Source organism: Papilio polytes, unplaced genomic scaffold (genome assembly GCF_000836215.1).
Source record: "Papilio polytes unplaced genomic scaffold, Ppol_1.0 DF821733.1, whole genome shotgun sequence".
NCBI lineage: Eukaryota > Metazoa > Arthropoda > Insecta > Lepidoptera > Papilionidae > Papilio > Papilio polytes.
Window position 1 is genome coordinate 642,908 of NW_013527471.1, and position 21,256 is coordinate 664,163.

At 36.6% G+C, this 21,256-nt stretch overlaps 1 protein-coding gene across 1 annotated transcript in view; it reads left to right on the forward strand.

The window, feature by feature from the left end:
• LOC106108204 overlaps positions 1-21,256 on the forward strand; it is a 55,315-nt gene that overhangs the window by 30,324 nt on the left and 3,735 nt on the right. The gene's annotated exons all lie outside the window — the stretch shown is intronic.

Here is a 21,256-nt window from a genome sequence, read left to right on the forward strand (position 1 = left end):
CGTATGTAACGTTTCTTGTTAAATTCAGACACATCTTTGGTTCGACTCCGACGTTATTTAACATCTGATATGTTTAAAATGTCTTTTTTTATATGTCACCTACTTAGTAAATTAACGAGTACTAGAAAACTTGAAAACTGTGATAAGTATAGGGGATTGTATTTAAAAATCATTTCAACATATTTAAAGCATTTAATAGTTACCATAAATAAAACACAAGGTATATATTTTTAATATTAAAGCTATATCAAATAATATCTTGTCTATCGCATCGCTAATGCTGTGACAACATGTTTATAACGTTAGCGATTGCGCATGTCGGTAGTGAAGCGGGCGGGTTATTTGTCGGGTAGCGACGATCTCTACTTGTTTATTTTGCCGACGCCCCCGCATTAGCCCCGACAGTTTCCAACACTCCTCGCCTTTTGTGTGCCACTAGGGATGTGCTGATAACAGTATGAAAGATACTTATTGTCAGATTATGTTTTTAATGATTTGAGTAATAAATCTTACCGAATTTGAATAACAGTAATACTTTTATATAATAAGACTAATTTACGGAACCAAAAATATTGCATTATTTGCTAACCTTTATAAACGTTTCTTATAGTCAAAATTGATTTTAACTAAAGTAAAATAAAATTGTTATCCTTCTATTTACACCTAGTTCAGATTCCGCTAATAATTTACTCGAGTACTGTGTAGTTTAGTAACTACACAGTCGAGTAGATTAGCAAATCATATAAACACAGTATTTTAGGTATTAAATTACTCAATACTCGACTAAATTACTAACCTACGAGCTTTAATTTTACAGAAATAAACGCTTTTCAAATGTCTCATTTTTGTATAATTTACAACGTTTGTCACTATAAAAGTTTTTGTATCCGACAACATACGTGATCACGTATAAAAATTTATCAAGCCCACCCATAAAGCGTAACGATATACGACTTAATTCCGTGCCGTCGACGTTTATGTCGTGTCTGTTACGTTGCGCTGTCGTCGCGTACTCGTCTAGTATCCTAGCCAGGCTCGCACCCAGTTTACGATATATTGTATACGACTAGGATGTCCTTATTGCAAATGTTTTAGGGAAACTTTAATAGACTATCCGAGACCTTTAGTTATTGTAGGCCCTTAGTGTAGATTTTTCACTACACTAAGGGTTTGTTAATTAACGAAACGTTAAAGAAACATTTTTTTATTAATCTATATTTATACTAATACTAGCTTTCGCGCGCGACTCCGTCCGCGTGGATGTAAAAAGAATAAAAGTGAGTAACCTATGTGTTCTTCCAGACTATCCTCTACGTCTATGTCAAATTTCATGGTGATCCGTTCTGCCAAACGGCTAAACAGCCTACAAACTCTAACAAACATCCATTCATCCATCCATCCATCTAAACTTTCGCATTTATAATATTAGTAAGATTATAAAGAGGAAAGATTTGTATATTTGTTTTAATGTATGTTTTGAAAAGCTCAAAAACGAATGACCCGATTTTAAGAATTCTTTCACCGAGAAAGGTAATTTATCTGCGAGTATCATAGGCTATATTTTTAATATTTTTCAATTTCACGGTGACAAAGTCACGAGCAATAGCAATATTATAAAAAAAGTATTTTTTTAGAGTAAGACTAACAACGATTTTTTTCTAAAGAGGGGGACATAGGTATGTCCTTAAAATTGTCTTTGCATGGTATTATTAGTGTAGCGCGGTTGACTTTATTGGTCGACTTGAATAATTCACCGGCGAGCTGGCTAATGCGACTGGGGTTTTTTGCGACCGCCACCGCCCGCCGCATGACAATGCCAATTCTATACCAACTGGGAAATACTTAACCTCAGATTTTTAAGCTATTTAAACACTTATCTTATCTCACTTAACTACTGTGGTTCAGGAGGGTATTTCTATCTTCTTTTTTTAGCCATTAGACTTGTGGTCTAATCTTACTTTCTTACTAATATTATAAGTGCAAAAGTTTGGATAGATGGTTGTTCGAGTTTGTAGCCTTAACTGCTGAACAGATCTTGATGAAATTTGGCACAGATGTAGAACATAGTCTGAAAGAAAAAAGGCTACTAACTAAGTTTTTTTTAATTCCGCGCGTACGGAGTCGAGGTCTAAAGCTAGTGAAGTCATAAATTTTAAAAAATGACCTCTCATCATTGTGAGATCACGTAATCGTAATTAATCAACGTAATCATCCCTTAGCTTCTTAATAGCCTATTCCGGTTAACCCTCTGTCGACTAACTTATAGTATGAACGATTCCTTAGGAAACAAGGTTAACGATAATTTTCTCAAAGTACGTAAAACCTCAATGTAAAAAAAGACCTTTAATAATAATAATACTATTCTTTGTACATTATATAATTTTTCTTCAAAGCATATTAGATATCTTACTTATATTATAAATGCGGAAGATAAGATGGATGGATATATGGATGGATGTTTGTTAGAGTTTGTAGCCTCAAAGCTGTACGGATCTCGATGAAATTTGGCATAGACGTAAATGATAGTCAGGAAAAACACATAGCTTACTCGCTTTTGTTTTTTTTTAATGCCACCCGGACAAGAGTCGCGGGCGAAGGCTAGTAGAATATATTGTATTTAGTACGTCATTGAAATGGTTGTAAAGTACGTCAGCAAGGATAAAAATACTCAAGAAATCTTTTCCTAAGTCCGCAATATCCCACCCACTGGCTCCCGTTTCTCCTTCATAATTGCATCCACGCCATCGGAAAAGCCCGATAAAACAACTATACGCCGTCTAACTACCTCTTCTCGGCAAACGACTTTTATATCCAAATAAACACACACAATTTTCTCCCTTATCACTTAAGGAATAAAATGTACAATCGCTTACTTCGACATGAACACAGGAACCCGCGCTGCAAACAGTCGGAAGCTCGGAAAGGTCTTTAGTAAATGGACATGTGTCATAGCTGTGTTGAAATATAGGGTGCAAGTTGTTGTAGAATTTTGAGCTCTATTCTCTTGTGAGAAAATTACTTTTTGTTTGGTATGAAATTGGCGTGTAAATCGGGGTGAGGTATCAAGATGTTATTGGCGAGACGCCCTGTTTTTACGGGCGCTTAATCTTGGGTCGCAGTGGTGGCTTTGCGGGTTTCCATTGTATTGTTACGTCATACTGTAAGGAGTCGTTTTATTAGCTGAATTGACGGATGATGGTGTGTAAAACGTGAGTGGGTTGCGGAATTATATACGTGGCTTGACTTTCTCACGATGTATGTAAAAATATTGTTGTACCAACAGATAAGTCGAATTATTGTTGGATTTGTGAAAAATTAGGTAATCTGTACTAATGTTATAAAGAGGAATGGTTGGTGTTTTTGTATATATTGACTTAAACTCAAAAATTACTAGGCCGATTTTAAAAATTCTTTCACCATTAATAACCTACGATATCAGTTGAATTTAACGCGGGCGCAGTCGCGAGCAAAACAGCTAGTAGAAAATACATCTTGAACCAGTCTTATTTCTGTTTTTTTTTTTCAATCAATGAAATGGATAGATGGTCCCGTACCGTGTGACAATGGGAACGAGGACCAGTACCGCGCATGCGCGAGCAATGCGGCCCGAGTGCCACTAGCGATGTATACAGTATAACCACACGAGCACTCTGCATAAATTACTCTGTGACACGGCGCGTTGCTGTGCTGCCATTTGTCACGTTCAACAAGCCCCGTGTATTAATAGTGCATGGCACCGCGAATGTATCGGGATGAAGCTTACAAACAACTTGTTGGTTCTCCATACAAAAATAATTATAACAGAAAACCCATTAAATAAAAGTGTTCTTTTTATGTAAACATCCGACAGAAACCTTAGTAATAATAGACAGAAGAGAATCATAACTTTGGTACGAATACACTTCGCTAATGAACTAAGTTGATTTAAGCTGACGTCTTTAGAATGAAGGCGCTACTTAATAAGTATGCACTGTAGGTACAAAGAGTAGTAAAAATAGACGTTAAACAAAATATGTATACAGACACGATTTTAATATCACCGCGTTCAGTGTTGGGTTTAGTGTTACAAGCGCCCTGGGCGAGATTTCTACGGCGACCCCTTTTTACCATGCTACGGGTCAACGGTGTTACGTTACAGTGTAACGTAGAACTGTGACGCCCCCTTCTCTGTAACGTCTTGGGCGATCGCTAAACCACGCCCTAACATAACACTAATGATTTCACTGCCGTCACAGTTGAATGACGCATTGTCATCCCTTTTAATCTATTTGACAAAATACAAAAGTCACGGTAGTTAGACAAAGTCGGGTGTGTTTACTAGTGTAGATTCCCCCGACTGCATGTGAATTATATAGAAACGTAGTAGGGCGCTTCGACTGCCGACGCGGAATTATTTGCTCCGGATTCATCGAAACGCTTTTGAATAGTGATGTATCTTAGTATCGATAAAATTGATATCGATATTATCAAGTTTATTTAGTTTTAAATTAGATATTTTACATCATGAAACTTCCAATGGGATTGTCGCAAATAATTTATGTTATAAGTTTCTCAAGTCTAATTACAAATTAAATGCTGAAAATGATGATTTAAAAATAATTATTGTAATAAAACAAGTAGCGTATATTTAAGAGATAATTTATCTTCGAGATTTCGAAGCTCAAAATCTAATATATCGCAAATCTATACTAATATTATAAAAAGGAAAGATTTAATATTTTTGTATGTATTGAAATAACTCTAAAATTACTGGGCTGATTTCTATCACCTTTAAAAAGCTACTTTATCGTTGAGTGACATAATCTATATTTTTAAAATTCACGCGGGCGAAGTCCCATGCAACAGTTACTTCCAAATAATTTACTTTCGGTTTACAAGGCGTGTAGTCCCAGCACTCAGGACGTAACAATCGGGAAGCGGTCGCATAATAGCGAGGATAACGATGTCTAAGCGGACACTGTAATGCCATTTGATGTCCACTTCAAAGCGATGCTACGCCGTAGCTTTTGTACCACTTTCATTCGATTGTACGTTTGTTAAAGAGGATAGTACATAATAGAGTTGGTTGACGGAAAACAAAATGTTTTTTTTTTTGTAGTGATTGCTTATTACATTAAAGAGGTTACTAAAGGGAGTTAGTATCGAGATACGTAATCTCCTTTAACGTCAAGCTTTAATTTTTACAGTATTATTATGTTTTTATGCTATTTTTATATACGTTTTAATTTGCGAGCTTAGCTTTGATATATCTACAATGTTCGTTCTTTATATAGCCGCAAGGGTCTTACGGGCTCAGTAAAGGCCGTAGCGGAAGGCGTCGTGAAGTTAGCGTCGTGGCGGAGTGATTAGCGAGAGAGGGCGCTGTAATGTAATCACGACGCCCCGACAATCTACCAGCTATACCCGACTATATAGACTTACGTACTAATAGACACGGCATCTATAAAATACTCGATTGTGCGATCTTAATTGTGTTTGAATTTACATCTAGGTGCAATTTCAAATTTTTAAGTGAATGTTTTTTTTTTTGTTTCAGGTAAGGTTTCGCATTAATTTCAAGCATTACGTAAGGCATTCACAAAGTTTATTGTAAGTAGTCAGTTTAGTTCTTTTCTCTATTTAAAAAAATCGGTAGTTTATATGGCAACAGTAGTCCTTCTGAAAAGCTATCGGCATTTTTTAACTTTTCGTTTTTCAACGTAACAAAAATATGACTTTAAAATTAACTTGGGTTGTCTGTGATATTGTACGGCCTGTGGTAGCAGTAGAGCGCAGGCGCCCACCGCAGTGGTTAACGCGTGCAAAGCTGCCGACGTACACCGGCGGCGTATTTGTCGCCACACACCGACACATGCCCCTAGCCGACTGTACAGTGCGAAACACAGATCACTCATATGATATTTATACCTATATGTTAGATATAGGTATATGTACATTAAATTTAATGTAAAGTGGATAGAAATTTGTCTACTTTAAATTTATTTTATTACTTAAGTTCTTTAAGCATGGACTATATTTTTTCGCACGGAATTAATAACAATTATTTTGAAGGGTTTAAAGCCAAGGTTTATGGGGTGTTTTGAAATAAAACAATACCACTTTATAGTCGAAAACCCCTTTTTATAACATGTTAAAAATTTAAATTTTGGTCGATGCTGTGTCGCCTACCGTACACTCGTACAGTGACGCGGAACGTGGGGGCACGGCACTTCGCGTTCTCCTCCGGGTATGATGTTAAATGGGCTTCACGATAGGGTTGTGAATTTGTTTTCAAAATAATATCGATAAAATATTTCGGTATCGATATAGCTTTGAATATGTTGATGTTCGCATTTTACTAATTAACCGATTGGAGAGTAAAACGCGCCTGACGTAAGGAAAACATCCAAGAAATTGTGCTAAAATAATTTGTATTTTTATTTGTAAAAAGATATTACTTTCTACAAAACTGATTGCGAAGTTAATCCTACTCGTTTTATTATATTAAATCGACTAAAAAATATCTACTAAACTTGTACCGGTTCCTTAAAGAAGGTTTATATGTTTTTATCGGTACACGCTTAGAACTTATTCTTGAATTTTTGACTTTACCTATATCGATACAATAATTTAATGTGTCTAGTCACATCACTATCGGGCAAGCAACAGCCGGTTGAGTAGCGGGTCGCGTCAGGTGCGTCAGGTATGCGAGTCGCAGTCGCTCAACGCTCGGCGCTCGCCGATTGAATGCGGGATACGGAACTTACGGAGTCGTGACGATGCTCATCGTACCGGAATATACGTTGGCATTTGTCGACGACGAGACTGACGCTTTCATGATTTATAACTAACATAATCTATATTACTATATTTATACTAATATTATAAAGAGGAAAGATTTGTATTTTTAGATTTTTGTAGGTATTTGATTCACACAAAAACTATTCGGCTGATTTTAAACATTCATTCACTATTAGAAAGGTAACTTATATGTGAGTAACATAGGCTATAATATGTTTTGTATCATATTTTAATTTCACGCAGATGGAGTCGCGAGCAACAGCTAGTATTGTATAATTTAGATATGTTAATGATTTTGGTTAGTTAATTTACTTCTTAGTAGCTTATTAATGTTGACATGAATAATAATAAGAATAAGATTTTTTTTTAAATTCGATATTTTTATTACTTTATCGATATCAGTAACAGCCTACACTATTCTACTTCTATTTCGACATCTGGTATCTAGGAAATGTATTTTTACGATTAAATATAATACGGCCAAGAATAACAAACATTTCTCCGACTTTCAATCACGTTGGTATACGAGGTGACGACAATCGAAAGGCTATATTTAAACTGGCGTACCAAATACGAAAAACTTTTAAACGTTGGATAAAACGTGAGCTTTTATGGACTTTTCATTATTCGTATTAAAACTGATGAAATAGTGGCTTTAAGTTAACTTTTTTATTTTATATTTAAGGATGGTAATCCTTCCATGGTAAAATTAGATTTCTATGAAATGTGAAGACTGCAATTATTTGAGCGTAGGCGTCGTTAACTTGTTATGCCTCTGATCAGACTGTCTGAGCTCTTTACAGTGTGGGAGTGCAAAGGAAAATATTTACTTGTGTTAAAAACAGTCCTTTCAGTGAAAGACTTTATTTTAAGATCTTTGTTAGAATATTTGTCTTTTACCGATTTTTTATTATTTGCGCGAAATAAGCATAATAGTTAAATCTTTTATATTTGTAAAGCATCCCTAGTTAACTAAAAATTCTTTTATCGTGTTTGGACACCCTATAAATCACTGCAAATCGAATTGCATTAGTCACGTGGTTTCCACTATTGCGTTGTATAGCCATTTTCCTATAATTACAGATATACAGTATGTTCCAAAAAAAATGTTCAGATGATTGTGTGTTTATATTTACTACTACACAATTTTAAATTTATCTTTTTAACTGCTTTAAAACTATGAACTATACTGTTATAAAATCTGCCTTTGATACCTAATAAATCAAGCAGCACTATATTTATGCAGAAGTTAGTATTATACCCTTTACACGTAGTCTCGCTAGAGGGTGCGCTAGAATGTAATCGCCCGCCGCGGGGCAAAATCTCGTTTTTATTAGGGAAGCAATGTGGAAAGAGTGGAAATGACACTGCACCGCGGACTTCCGACCCCTGCATGCTTTGTACAGGTGTCTACTAACTATACACAGTAATATCGACTCTAATACAATTGTATAAGAATCAGTTTAGATTTGTAAATGTGATTGTATATTGCGCACGCGTAAAACGTCAGACGCTTGTTTTAGTCAGTCGAGGAACGCGCGTCGCGGTTCGCGAACGTTTTCTGCGGACGCTACTCCGAGTTGAGTTTTAGTGATGTGATTCGTTTATAAAAACATCGATGTTTTTGTTGTGAAGTTGAATTGAAGTGTTGTGTTTGATTTGTGTTTAAAATACTGGTTTGTTTTAAATGTAATTTTCAATTAAATTGGATTTTTTTTCATACATTAACGCGGTGAGCTTGTACTTTAGGCTTGGCGTAGAGTGTTACACTTATGTTTTAATAATGGGTATATTAAGGGGCCGTCTGTTAGCTCATAGTCGTTTTTAAACGTGCTACCTCGACGATAAAGTTTCGGTCCGCTAAAGTTTTACTTTGAAGTATCATAACTACCGGTTTAGTTGGGCATTGCTATATAAATAGAGCTACATTATACGTAAAACGACGAAATGTATTTAACGATACCGATAGCAAATTCGATTTTTTCGAAATAGTAAAAAAATACGACGATTAACTATCGAATTTTGTATTTAGTTCTGTTAGTATGTTGCTATTGCCATATGTTTTTTTTTAGATTCTATTTGTTTACAGACAGCTCGTGGAAGCGCGGCTCTCGCTGCAATTAAGCAATCTATTCACAAACAAACAGTGGCATTTATATTTATCGACAGATTTTCACATCAATACCGTTTTCATTTTATTTATAGAGCTTACATGATTTATGTGTAACTAACATTTCTAAACAGTAACAAAAACTATAAACATATAGGTTTTTAAGATTGGTTGAGTCTTCAGCAGTAAGTTGCTGCTACAAGAATGGCCAACTAAACTATTACAATACCATGACCATACCGAAGACAGGCGTGAAGGGGAAGTAATTCCGCGATATACGGTTCACGACTTAGGACCTAACTCTAGCCCCCAATTGCAAATCATTGCCCACCAAAACTCTACCACTATCGGGAGTGAATTACTCAATTAAACAATGACGAACGGAGTAACAATCCAATTCGGTACACAAGGGTCATCTCCGTGGACCGAGTTATATTCGGTATAATTACGACACTTAAAAACCGCCGGCAGTGAACGACGGGCCCCCATTAACCCGGCCCTATACCGCCGATCCCGCGGGAGCCGTTTGTAAGCTCGATTCATCTGAAATGATTCAGTTCACGAATCCAGTCTGAATGATTTGAATACGCAAGTTCCGTTCAGTTACGTGTGTTCATTCACGAGTGTTTTGATCGCATTAGATATGAATTAGAGGTTATTTTTTATGTTTGACGAAGAAAATACTATTCAGTAGCGGTGTTAAGATAGATCGCGGATAGGCAGCCGCCCAGGGCTCTTTTATATAAGCCAGTTAACCAGCCTCATTGCATGGTAATAAGGGGGCGTCGTAAACATTTTACCGGCGCCTGAAAGCCTGTACTGATGCAATTAAACTTTATGCTTTGCTGCAAGATTTCTATTGAATAGATTTTACGTAAATAACTTCAAATGGTCCCCGTGTGTTTGCATCTTTGTTCCCCAAAGAGTCATGCGTTTAGCTCGTTTGGTCTACCAAAATAAAATAAGTAAAGGTTTAGTTTGCCGTATAATGTTATTGTATTTAAAGAAAACATAAAAAAATCATAGCTTACGAATATATAGTTTCCTTTCCTTGGAGATTCTCGAACCCTCATCTATTGCAATTAGTTGGCCACAAGTGGGTTTTAGTAAGTCAAACCCCACATAAGTTGCCTTTCCCCCAAAAGGCTCTTTGAAAGATTTCCCCCACGACATCAAAAAGAAGTAACAGATACATATCCGTTGTTATGTCTCTCATGTTTTCTATTATCCAATCTGTAAGCAGCTGCGTAGCAATTGTGTATTTGTAAATACGGTAAGATAGCGGTCCGCGCTTTTACTGCCGGCTGGTAATAAACTCCTTGGCAAGGAAGGTCTTGTACGTCCCTATTTACTAGGGGTTTAATTCGTTTGAAAACGCTGTTACTTTTTAGTTCTGAGAAACGTAATTTGTTGCTAGTTTTCTCATGCCTCGACTGTAAGCTCTGGTCTAGTGCTCTTAAAAGTTACATTTATCTAGTCAATAATAAAATTAGAGTGGTTGTTTATCGAACAAAAAAATGTGTTTCGAACACATGATGTATTTACGATAATTATTTATACTAATACTAGCTTTTACCCGCGACTCCATCCGCGTGAGATTAAAAAAACAAAAGTAAGTAGTCTATGTGTTCTAGCAGACTATCCTCTACATCTATCCGTTCAGCCGTTTAGGCTACAAACTCTAACAAACATCTATCCATCCATCCATCCATCCATCCATCCATCCATCTATCTACATTTTCGCATTTATAATATGAGTAAGTATGATTAGTATGATTATAAACAGGAAAGATTTGTATTTTTGTATGTATTGAAATAACTCAAAAACTTGGGCCGATTTTAAAAAATTTTCACCATTAGAAAGGTAATTTTTCTGTGAGTAACATGTGGCTATGTTTTATATTAATTTTTTTGTCACGCGGACGAAGTCGCGAGCAACAGCTAGTGGAATATAATAGTATGTTTATTATTCCAATTAATGCTGTATGTGTTATTGATATTGGATTTATTCTCGGATCAATCGAATTTCACATCTAGTTTATCACAGAATCAGTGAAATAATAATTGACTGCGTCTAATTTTCGCTGGAAATCGGAGTGAATTTGCCGTTTAATTTACTCACTGACGCAAAGCACATTGTTTTGAAACCTCCCATCCTGTGTTAGATTGTACCTCGAATATCAAGGTAATTATTCAGGTAAACGCGATTACTAAATGTCAAATCAGTTGACACTTTTTTATTTGTATTGTCATTACTGAGAATAGAATATTCATTAAATTTTTTAATCTGCAAAACAGAATATAGATCTTGCAAGTTATTTCATCGCGTAATCTATACTTATATTATAAAGAGGAAAGTTTTCTATTTTTGGATTTTACTCAAAAACTACTAGACCGATTTTAAATATTCTTGCACCATTGAAAAGCTATGTTTTCAGGGAGTAACATTTTATTTTAATTTCACGCGGACGAAGTCGCGAGCAACAGCTATCACTGATCAAACTTATATTTGCTTCCACGTATTGAAACACGTACGAGTAAGTAAATAAAATAAGTAACTTGTAATGTTCTCTTTCTTACTTATATTTTTCTATTTCAAAGACTCGAAACAAACGGTTCAAAGGCCCTGTTTTTATTTATTTCCTCAACACAATGGGATATTTTTTACTCAGTAGCAAAAGGCCCTCTGCGGGTGTTTTCAAAGATACGTAAAATTTACACGCGCTATACGTGATCTGGGAGCCTGATTGCTGAATTTAACTCACAAACGAATGGTACGACGATTTGCCAGCTAGCAATTTAAATCGTTTTAAGCTTTTAAGGTGCATTTTTACTGAAAGAGAACGAATACAAACCGGATTATTCCCAACCGTCACTCCGCTCTGTCCCCACGTGGAGGCAGATAAGAATAGAAAGTTTCATCCGTCCCACTTTTGCGACGAGGGGACGGTTAGAATATTTTCTGTCACCTGTCACCTTATTGGTGATCGTGGGACTAAACGGTGGGATGGTTAAAACTTTTTAATCTCACGTGGGGACAGAGCAGGGTGACGGTTGGGAATAATCCGACAAAATGTCGTTCTTCTTTTAGAAGTGTAAAATTTCTATTTCGATAGTAATAGGCCTGACTGTGTCTTAAATGTTAAATTTAAAATTACTAATCTCCGGTTTCCCAGCTACGTTTAAGAATTCGTTAGTGTTTTGGTTTCAATAAATCCATAAAATGCGTTTCCGAACTACGTAACTTGAGTTTTACTCTGTTGAAACAAAGGTCAATATAACATTAATTAATCGTTATGTAATGACATAGTAAGTGGAAACATCAGAACCCAGCATAAATCGTATATGTTTTCTGTCGTGTTTATTCTAGTCTTCTAAAGAAACAAGATTTTTGTAGGCATTCTACGATATCATTAGTAATCGTATCTTATATAATAATTTAAATTTCCCAGTTTTACAAAGACAAGATATTTTTATAAATAAAACGTTTCATTAATATTTACAAATCGTTCGAAATTCCCCCGAATTTGTCCCCATAACGAATGAAAACCCCGTCGTCTTGGCTCGTTCCCGCTGAGCTGTTTCACCCGGTTTCGCTACATTGAAAGCTGTAACCGGATATGATAAACACCACCAGTGGAAATGCACCCAAAAACTGCACCATTTGAATTTCAAATCGTATTGACCCATATGATTCTTTTGAGGAACTAAAGCGGTAGTAATATTGCAAAGACTTGCCGTCGTCAATCTAAAATGTTCTTTTAACTTCTGTGACTGTAGAATGTCGTGCAGAATTTAAGTTCTAATATTAAAAAGATCTTGTTTTATAATATTGCTTCTTACTAATACTATAGATTAGAAAGTTCGGATGGATGTTAGTTCAACACGAGACCAGTTAGCGCACGCCGCTCCTTGACCACTTCCAACCGCACAGGAAATTACGCAAAGATTAAAAAATGGATTTCAAACCAGTGTTGTGCATTACGCTAGTGTTGTGTATATCGATGAAGTGCAGTGCGGTATCGATATCGATGTTTGTGTGAATAGTGCGATGGATTATCGGGCCCCACACCCCCTGATGAACGTCGGGGCGCCCTACTTCCCCCATCCAGGTATGTATCTGGTTAATAAATGTTGCACATAATAGTAATAACATTTTGTAATTACGAATAAGTATTCAATGACTTTTAATATAGAAAAACATTCTAAGGTTATATTTATAAACATAATCAAGCGCCAATAGCCTTATAGTTTGGGGTACGGACTACCGATCTTGCGGTCGAGGGTTCGAATCCCGCCATTCGACTATTGTCGTGAACCATATCCTAGCACAAGCCTAGAGCTTAGTTGGAATAGTTAAAGGAAATATTAGTAAATTAACTATAATTTACTAATATTAAAAAACCATAATCTTAGGAAGGACCTAAATGCTACGCGCGTAGACCTAAAGTATTCGTAGATGATCTACGAAAGCCTACACTATACGTCAAAATTTCTATAACATAAACTGTTCTTGCCATAAGGCAGTAGTAAAACGCAATTAATAGTATCCAAATTCGATAATTTTGATGGAATGGAATACGTACAACCTTATCAATGTTATTTCATTTGACAGAAGCCGCAGTATTTAATTAATTACGGTATATGTTGTTAATATATTTAAAAGTACATTGTTAATTTTGCAAGGCCATTGTTGCGTTAATCGGAATTTCTCTGCCGATCGTAACTCAGTGAATTTTTGATATCGGAAATGTGAGTTGGTGTAATTCCATTATTTTAAATGTATAATTACAATATGTTTAATTATAAAAAAACATTAATTTGTTTGTTTTTTAAAATATGAAAATTCCAAAACTTACTAATATTATAAATGCGAAAGTTTAGATGGATGGATGGATGGATGTTTGTTAGAGTTTGTAGGTTACACGGCTAAACAGATCTCGATGAAATTTAGAACAGACCTAGAAGATAGCCAGGAAGAACACCTGGGCTACTTACTTTTGTTTTTATTAATGCCACGCAGACGGATCCGCGGGCGAAAGCTAGTGGATTATAAAAACTTTTAGGGAGCTTTAATTCTAGCTATCCGGCTACCTTAAACTCGTACGAGGGTGTATACGGCTTACGTGTCTATAACAAATAAAATATTTTATAACAACTGACGCAACAACTGTGTCTATGATGAATGTTTTTTATTAAGCTGTAACACCTTTACAACAATCATATGACACGCATGTCACGATATTTTTTACTACCCTACCTTCTTTCATTGCTTTCAACGCATCATCAGGTCAGCACCTACATATATTATCTAATCCATAGACATATCTAATAGAGGTAGACTTAGAAAGAGATGTTTGGATTGCGTGAAAGGTGATGTGGTCATGAAGGGAATGATGACTGAGATAAGAGATAGAGATAATATGATTTGGAGGATGAAAACCCGGTGCACCGATATTACGAGATTACTGTACTATATAATACTATAAGGTTGGAATAATGATGATAACAAAAGTTTCTATACAATAGTTTTGATGGCATCGATTTTTACAACAAATAGATATCACGACTAGATTGTTATTTAAATATTTCGCCAATGCGAACTAATAGACAAACGTGAGTCAAATTGTGTTCCAAGCCAGATGGAAAAACAAGACATTACTTATTATGTATTATAAAAATACATTTTTAACTCTATCATAAACATAGAATATTGAGATGTTCAGCGTATGACATGGACCTCGCAAACAATACGGAAATAGGTTCACCCGAAACAAGGGTCCATGGCGGCGGGTCGGTGACGGGTTAATTGAGCACGGCGATGCTTCCGCAAACCCTCCCTTGATAAATGACACGATGTGAATTGAAATGTTCAATATCTTAGTCTATACAGATACATTTTAGCTCTTTGTCTATATTAAGCTGTAGTATGTTGCTTAACTGCAGCAAATATGTCTTCGTAAATTTATAGTTGCACATAGCGTTGATTGATTTAAAATGTGTATCTAGAAAAACTGTAAACTCACGTTAATACACAGTTATATTGAAATTTTTATATTATAGAAATATCCAACGTCAATGTCAGGGTGAGACGGGACATTCTTTATTCAACGCAAATCGCAGTCACCCTATGTAGGGTGCGCGCGCACCTCGACTCGCCGACGGCGGCGTCCCCTATCTGTTGCGTGTGGTGCAATACAAAAGCGGAAAGAGATTGTTAAAATAAGTAATTAGTAATAAATATAATTCTTAAGACTTTCATTATTATGTAATCGTTTCCGGTAAAAATCTACTTTGACAGGCTCGAATGGCCTAAACACTCACTTAGTGCAGATTTTTCATAATCCAAACTAAGGTACGCTGTTATTTTCTATGTGCTGTCATTAACTAGTCTCTTCTAACTTGCAGCTAGCTTCCAGACGATGGTGTGTAGCTTCCAGTGGAATTTAAAATCCGTTCGTGAATGTAAAATCCATTCGGTTACGGTCGGCAGATTTGTCGCCTCGATTGCCGGCTCGCCGCCCGCCTTGGGGCTTTGTAGCGTCCGACGTGTGCTACGATATCGGCTTAGCGTATCCCCCAGTCACGTAGATGCCCCGAGTGGAGCGTAATTGCTTTCGCTACGTTAGCTGTAGAACTAAGTTGTACATTTGCTAAGACTGGATACTAGGTTGTATATTTAATTAAGCTAAAGCAGATCGTACTATTGTAGTTTTTCAACTGTATTTTTAAAGAACTCTTATGTAGTACGTTGATTGTTATATCTACGAGATAAATACACACATATTTCAAAGTTGCTCACTCGATTTATAAAAACTCAAGACCCCCGGAATTCTAAAGGACAAATTCTTCACAGCCCTTCGAGGATTCACCTACGACATCAATCATAAAGTTTGAGGGCCTGAGGGTTCCCTCCCACACACCCACTTACGTCATGCTGGGATCAGAACACTTATCGGATGTGTCAATTCACATTGATAAAGTGATAGAAGCAGGCGACGAACTCGAAAATGTCATAGATTATGCATCATGTGGAATGGACAAATTCTCTTTAGAAATTACTCTGTAATTCTATGTTTGTTTGTAGTAATTTTTACAGTGATTGCTTAGTTCTTTAGTTCTATAGTTATTTAACGATAGGAATGAAGAAAAAGCAGGAACGAACGTCCCGCGATTGTACGAAATCGAGATTCGTAACATCTGTCGACATGTCAAAGTTACTAGTAATATTTATAGATAAGATTTTTTTTCATTTTAAATAATATTATGTTATTCGCAAAATGAACACGATTCATATTACAAAGGCGCCGCCTATCTCTATGTAGTGTTGGAGTAGTGTTCCAACAGGCGCATCCCGGGGGATCGAATGTCATAAGAGCCGGCGCGGGCTTGCCAAGGGTGGAAGGGATGGGGGGAAGGAGGTAATACAGTCAGATGGAGCGACCCGACTATTTTACGGTGACCAAGCGTTTTTACAACATGGTTTCCAGATTATTTCGGTTTTTCCAATTTCGTTATGTTAATATATTTTTTTAAATAAAACTAAAAATCTGTCTTAAACGTATATGTCAATATAAATGTTTAGGTATATTTTACGTCTTATATTTATGGGTATCTGAACGTATTCCGTCTTCATATTAAATCAAACAGTCACACCCTTCCCATAGCGGATAAACGTATAAAATAGCAGGGATGTCCTTATCCTATGGATCATCGGTAAAAAATGCCCTCTCTCCATCTCCCGGAGGATGGGGAGGGAGGGGACACCGAGTGGGTTCTCGGCACTGGCCTGTTATTCGCATCTTTAAGGTTTTATATATCTCACTGTTAGGATACTATCATAATGCGCTATCTGTATTTTACAACGCAACGAAAGAAGTACAATCTCACCATAGTTTAATGTGAAAATTGATTTTAAGAGACAATACCATATACAAGTTTATGCCAATAATAAGGTATTTTACCAACATTTGTGATTTACGACTATGTTCCACGTAATTACTACCTCTCCCATTACACTCTGTTCGTTGCGTTTGTTAAGATTTCAATTAGCACCGTCATTTGCGTGGCCCGACGTCTGTCCGACGTGCCGCTAAAACGAGAAACTTTAATTAAAAGTTAACGCGATACCGTCTGCCACCGGGATTATAAGGCTGACCTGAAACGAGTAGAAGTGCCACTTCGATAAACTAAAGTAGCTCTTAACAACTAAGTAATAAAGCTCTCAATAAACCAACATCAAAGTGGACACCGGGACACATCAAAAACCAACCCTAACAACCGTGCCGTAAATCACGTATTACCTCAACAAGTACCAACACTCCTACCTATATAAATTACACTCTACGCCAACCGCATAAAGCACAGAATACTCAAACGCACCCACAGTATAGAAATTGAATCTCTGTGTAACCGTAAAGTCGCAAGTGACATGGCGACCGCGTTATAAAGACCTTTGCACGAACCGCGCATCCCCCTCCGGGGTTCAACGATGTCAGAGTGTGGGGGACGCGGTGGGCCATTTTATGCTGGCGATATCGGGGTATAGTACGCTGTTAAGTCGAGGAGTCGGAATCCCGAGCGGCGAGGGTGTGCGATTACGAACAGTAATCGACTTGATCCCAATGAAGTTGGTAACAGAGTGCCGTAACGTATAGAACAGCCACCCAGACAAACCAGAGGGTGTGCCGCCAACGTGATTTGTTTGCCTAATTGTGTCACTCTTTGTTCAGAACAGATAAACATCTATATTGTATAGAAAAGTGGCATAAAAGCGAATATAGAGAGAACAAAAGAAATGACAGTCATAAATGCAAATGGCGTCTGTTGGGGCTTTAATGAAGAATTACATTCACCCACTAATTGCTACAGTTTTGACCCAGTTTGCGTATTTCTTAATTGCGATGGACTTAATCAAAAATGACTTTGTATTTCTTTAAGAAAAAATTATGTGAAACTAATTAATTTATCTTAAAAATAAATATTAGGTACTCTGGTTAATATATGTAACCCAACTAACAATACGCCACTACCATGAATGCCCTACGACTTGACAGTTGGCACTTAATACGACCACGTCAATTTGTCTCTGAGAGGGCAAAGTTCGTGGGTACAAACTCCCACTTCTGTCGTCGCTTAGTGTTTGTCGGTAAGCGCGGGCGGGGGAGTGCCAGCGGGCTGTAATGGAAATCCACAGACGTTGCCGCGGCAGGCTAGTGGCTGGAGCAAGATACAAGCGGAAGCGATTTTATTTATATTATTTTTTAAACTAGGAATGAAGTTAAAAAAACACCCTTGCACCCAACAACTGTTTTAAATTTAAATTTTAGTTATTAAAATATTCGAATTTTCACAGACCTTGTTTTTCGTAGTTACAATATTCGTACGTTTTAATACTCATTAGTGTATCCAGCTAAATAAAGGGATACATTTCTCTATGAAAGTTTGTACCGATTAAATCGTTATTTATTTAAAAATCATTAACGATAGAAGTCCACACCTGGGGCGTTGGTATTTAGTTGGCCCCCCTCAATGAATAAATAAGTTATCTGACTTAGCAACGCGGTTCGCAAACACTGGGGTGAATTTTAAATATTCCGAATAGCCAAATAATTATTGGGGGACATTACCCTTATAATCAACATCAAAAAATTGTAACAAATATAAAAGCACTTTTACCAATTACCATAATTTTGCTGATACATTTAGTCGTTCTCTACAAAGGGTTATATTATACGGTATTAATAACAAGCTTTCACCCGCGACTCTGCCCAGATAAATTAAAAAAAAAAAGTGAGTAGCCTATGAGTTCTTCCAGACTGTCCTCTATGTCTATGCCAAATTTCATCGAGATCCATTCAGCCATTTAAGCTACAAACTCCAATAAACATCCATCCGTCCATCCATCCATCTAAACTTTCGCATTTGTTAAGTAAGATGTAATTTTCATATATGTACTGTTTAAATATAGAAGTATTTTACGTCAAAGGAATCAAGTTTATCACGTTAGGTGTAAAGTGGCCCATATTGCGGCAGAGGTCGGTCTTGTGGCGACAACAAAAGGCTTCGACACCGAAAAAAATGTTAAGCGATCCCGCCTTTTCGTACCTTCTCGTAATTTGTTACTTTGATGTAGGTCGCCAGGTGTTCTCTGTTATGAAAGATAGCGGGTAAAATTAAAACTAACCTATGAAGTTATACATGAATACGAACTGATGTAGGAAAGGGAAATGTAATTTTTCTGTACATCATCTCCTCTGTTCACTAAAAGTAGACAACGCATCCTTGTATATTGTTACATGTGATATCTATGAGCAGGGCAGGTCACTTCGCTGTTACTATTAATGTGGTGAGATAAAAATCAATCAATCAACTCAGTGTAAGATTTGTATTCACAAATTCTCAAGATTACTCTTAGCAAAGGAAGTTCTTGTGAATAAATTACGTCCGCATCGACATCGGCAGTGGTAGTCAATGGTAATATATCACAAGGGCCCTCGGTATCTCCGTCCGCGATGTTCGCGCCCGCCGCAGATTGCCTCATCGATCGCGCCGCCGGCCCATAGATTATGCACGCGGACTTGCAATCAGATATGCCACTCCGTTCAATTGATTTAAAACTCGAAATGGGTTTTTTGTTATCTTTTGCTTAATACAATTTAGAAGATGCATGATTATATAGCTTTATATTGTGAATAAACGTTTTTTTTTTATTAAAAAGTTTATTTATGTTATTTAAATGTGTCAGGTTATCAATTGCTTATGTCAAAATTATATTGTGACAATGTAAATTTTATTTTGTAATGGAGAATGTGTTTGTTATGTCTAAACATGTGTGCCATCTATGTTAAAAGCCACGGAAGATCAGCACATTTGCTGAGTGGTTATCACCAATAAATAAATAAATAAATAAATAAAACGAATACTTTACAATATAGTCTTATATTCTTTTGCGACGTTTGAAATTAGTAACCAAGATTTAAAAAATTGGTTATATTTAGTGTGGAACGTAAAAATCACCCAACCCCTAAAAATACCAAAGACATCTTTTTTAAAACCATAAATTCTTTGTAATCGTTACGCTTGATCTTTTTACGGCTTACGCATTTAAACAGTTATTTTCATTCCACATATAGAAATCTCTGACGATAATCCTAATACTATCCAGATGACACGTCTCGAATATATTTAGACATACCGCTACAGAAATATCCCGTTTATGTTTGCGGCGCGGTTCAATATTATTACAAGGGAACACTTTACATTAACAACGAGAATTATTTATCTGACGCGTTTAGATTTAAGGAACAGAGATTTTATGCTTTAATTGTACAATAATGAATGAAAATAGTTGACTCCCGGAAGAATATCGTATTTTCTAGTCTCCACAGATTTGGATTATTAAGTAATCGCGTTAACACCATCACAGGAGTAAATTTAAGACTTTCATATCACAGTCAAGTATAAAACATACACAATATGGTAAGTACATAAAAATATATTTCTGTAGGACTTATATTGGCGAGAAATGAGCACAAACATATGTTATCGTAAGGTAGACGCAACAATCAAGGCGCGCTATCACGGCCCGTGGGCGCTCAATGCCCCCCTCTGGCGATTGTCTGCAATCTCAGGCAGGTGTCTGAAGTGCCCGCTGTCTACGTACGGGCTTCCACTCGGGATATGGCAAATTGAAGGAATGCGGGAAGCGGGTTGAACACAAGTGACATTCTGGTGTGAAAGTTGAAAAGCCACACGTGTAGAAATGCTGATAGCGACCAGTTTAAATATTTAATATACTATCACTCCATTTAATACGGAAGTCAAGTAATCATATTTCTACCATTTAGTCAGACTCAAAGCCCTTGTTTCCTACTTGTCTGTATGTAATTTTTTGTAATTTAAGTATGAAGGTTTTTAAGAACTCTACGGTTACATGATCTTTGCCCTTTTCAAACAAATTTCGAAACGTCCCTAATTAAATCAATTTGGAGTGTATCATAGGAGTTACTCTGTAGAATTTGTCGCGTCTGTAACTTAATCTACCAAGCCCGTGGGCGCGGGTCGCGGGAGGCGAGGGCTGGTGACTTCTCTCCGCTCAAATTAGCGCCTCAGACTGAATTAATTACCGCACACCGCTTCGGTGACAACCCTCCGTCGTTGCCAGGGTTGCCCCTGATAGGGGTTGTTTTTTAATCGGGTTTTAATTGGGATGTTGACGATTACTGCTGGGGCGGCAAAGGTTAGATTGCGTATTTAAATAGATATACGATTGCGAATATTTTCTCATTTTCATTGTGTTTTAGTTAAAGAGCTTTTTGTTTCGAAACTTAATAATTTAATTTAAGTCTTATCCGTTTCTATCAA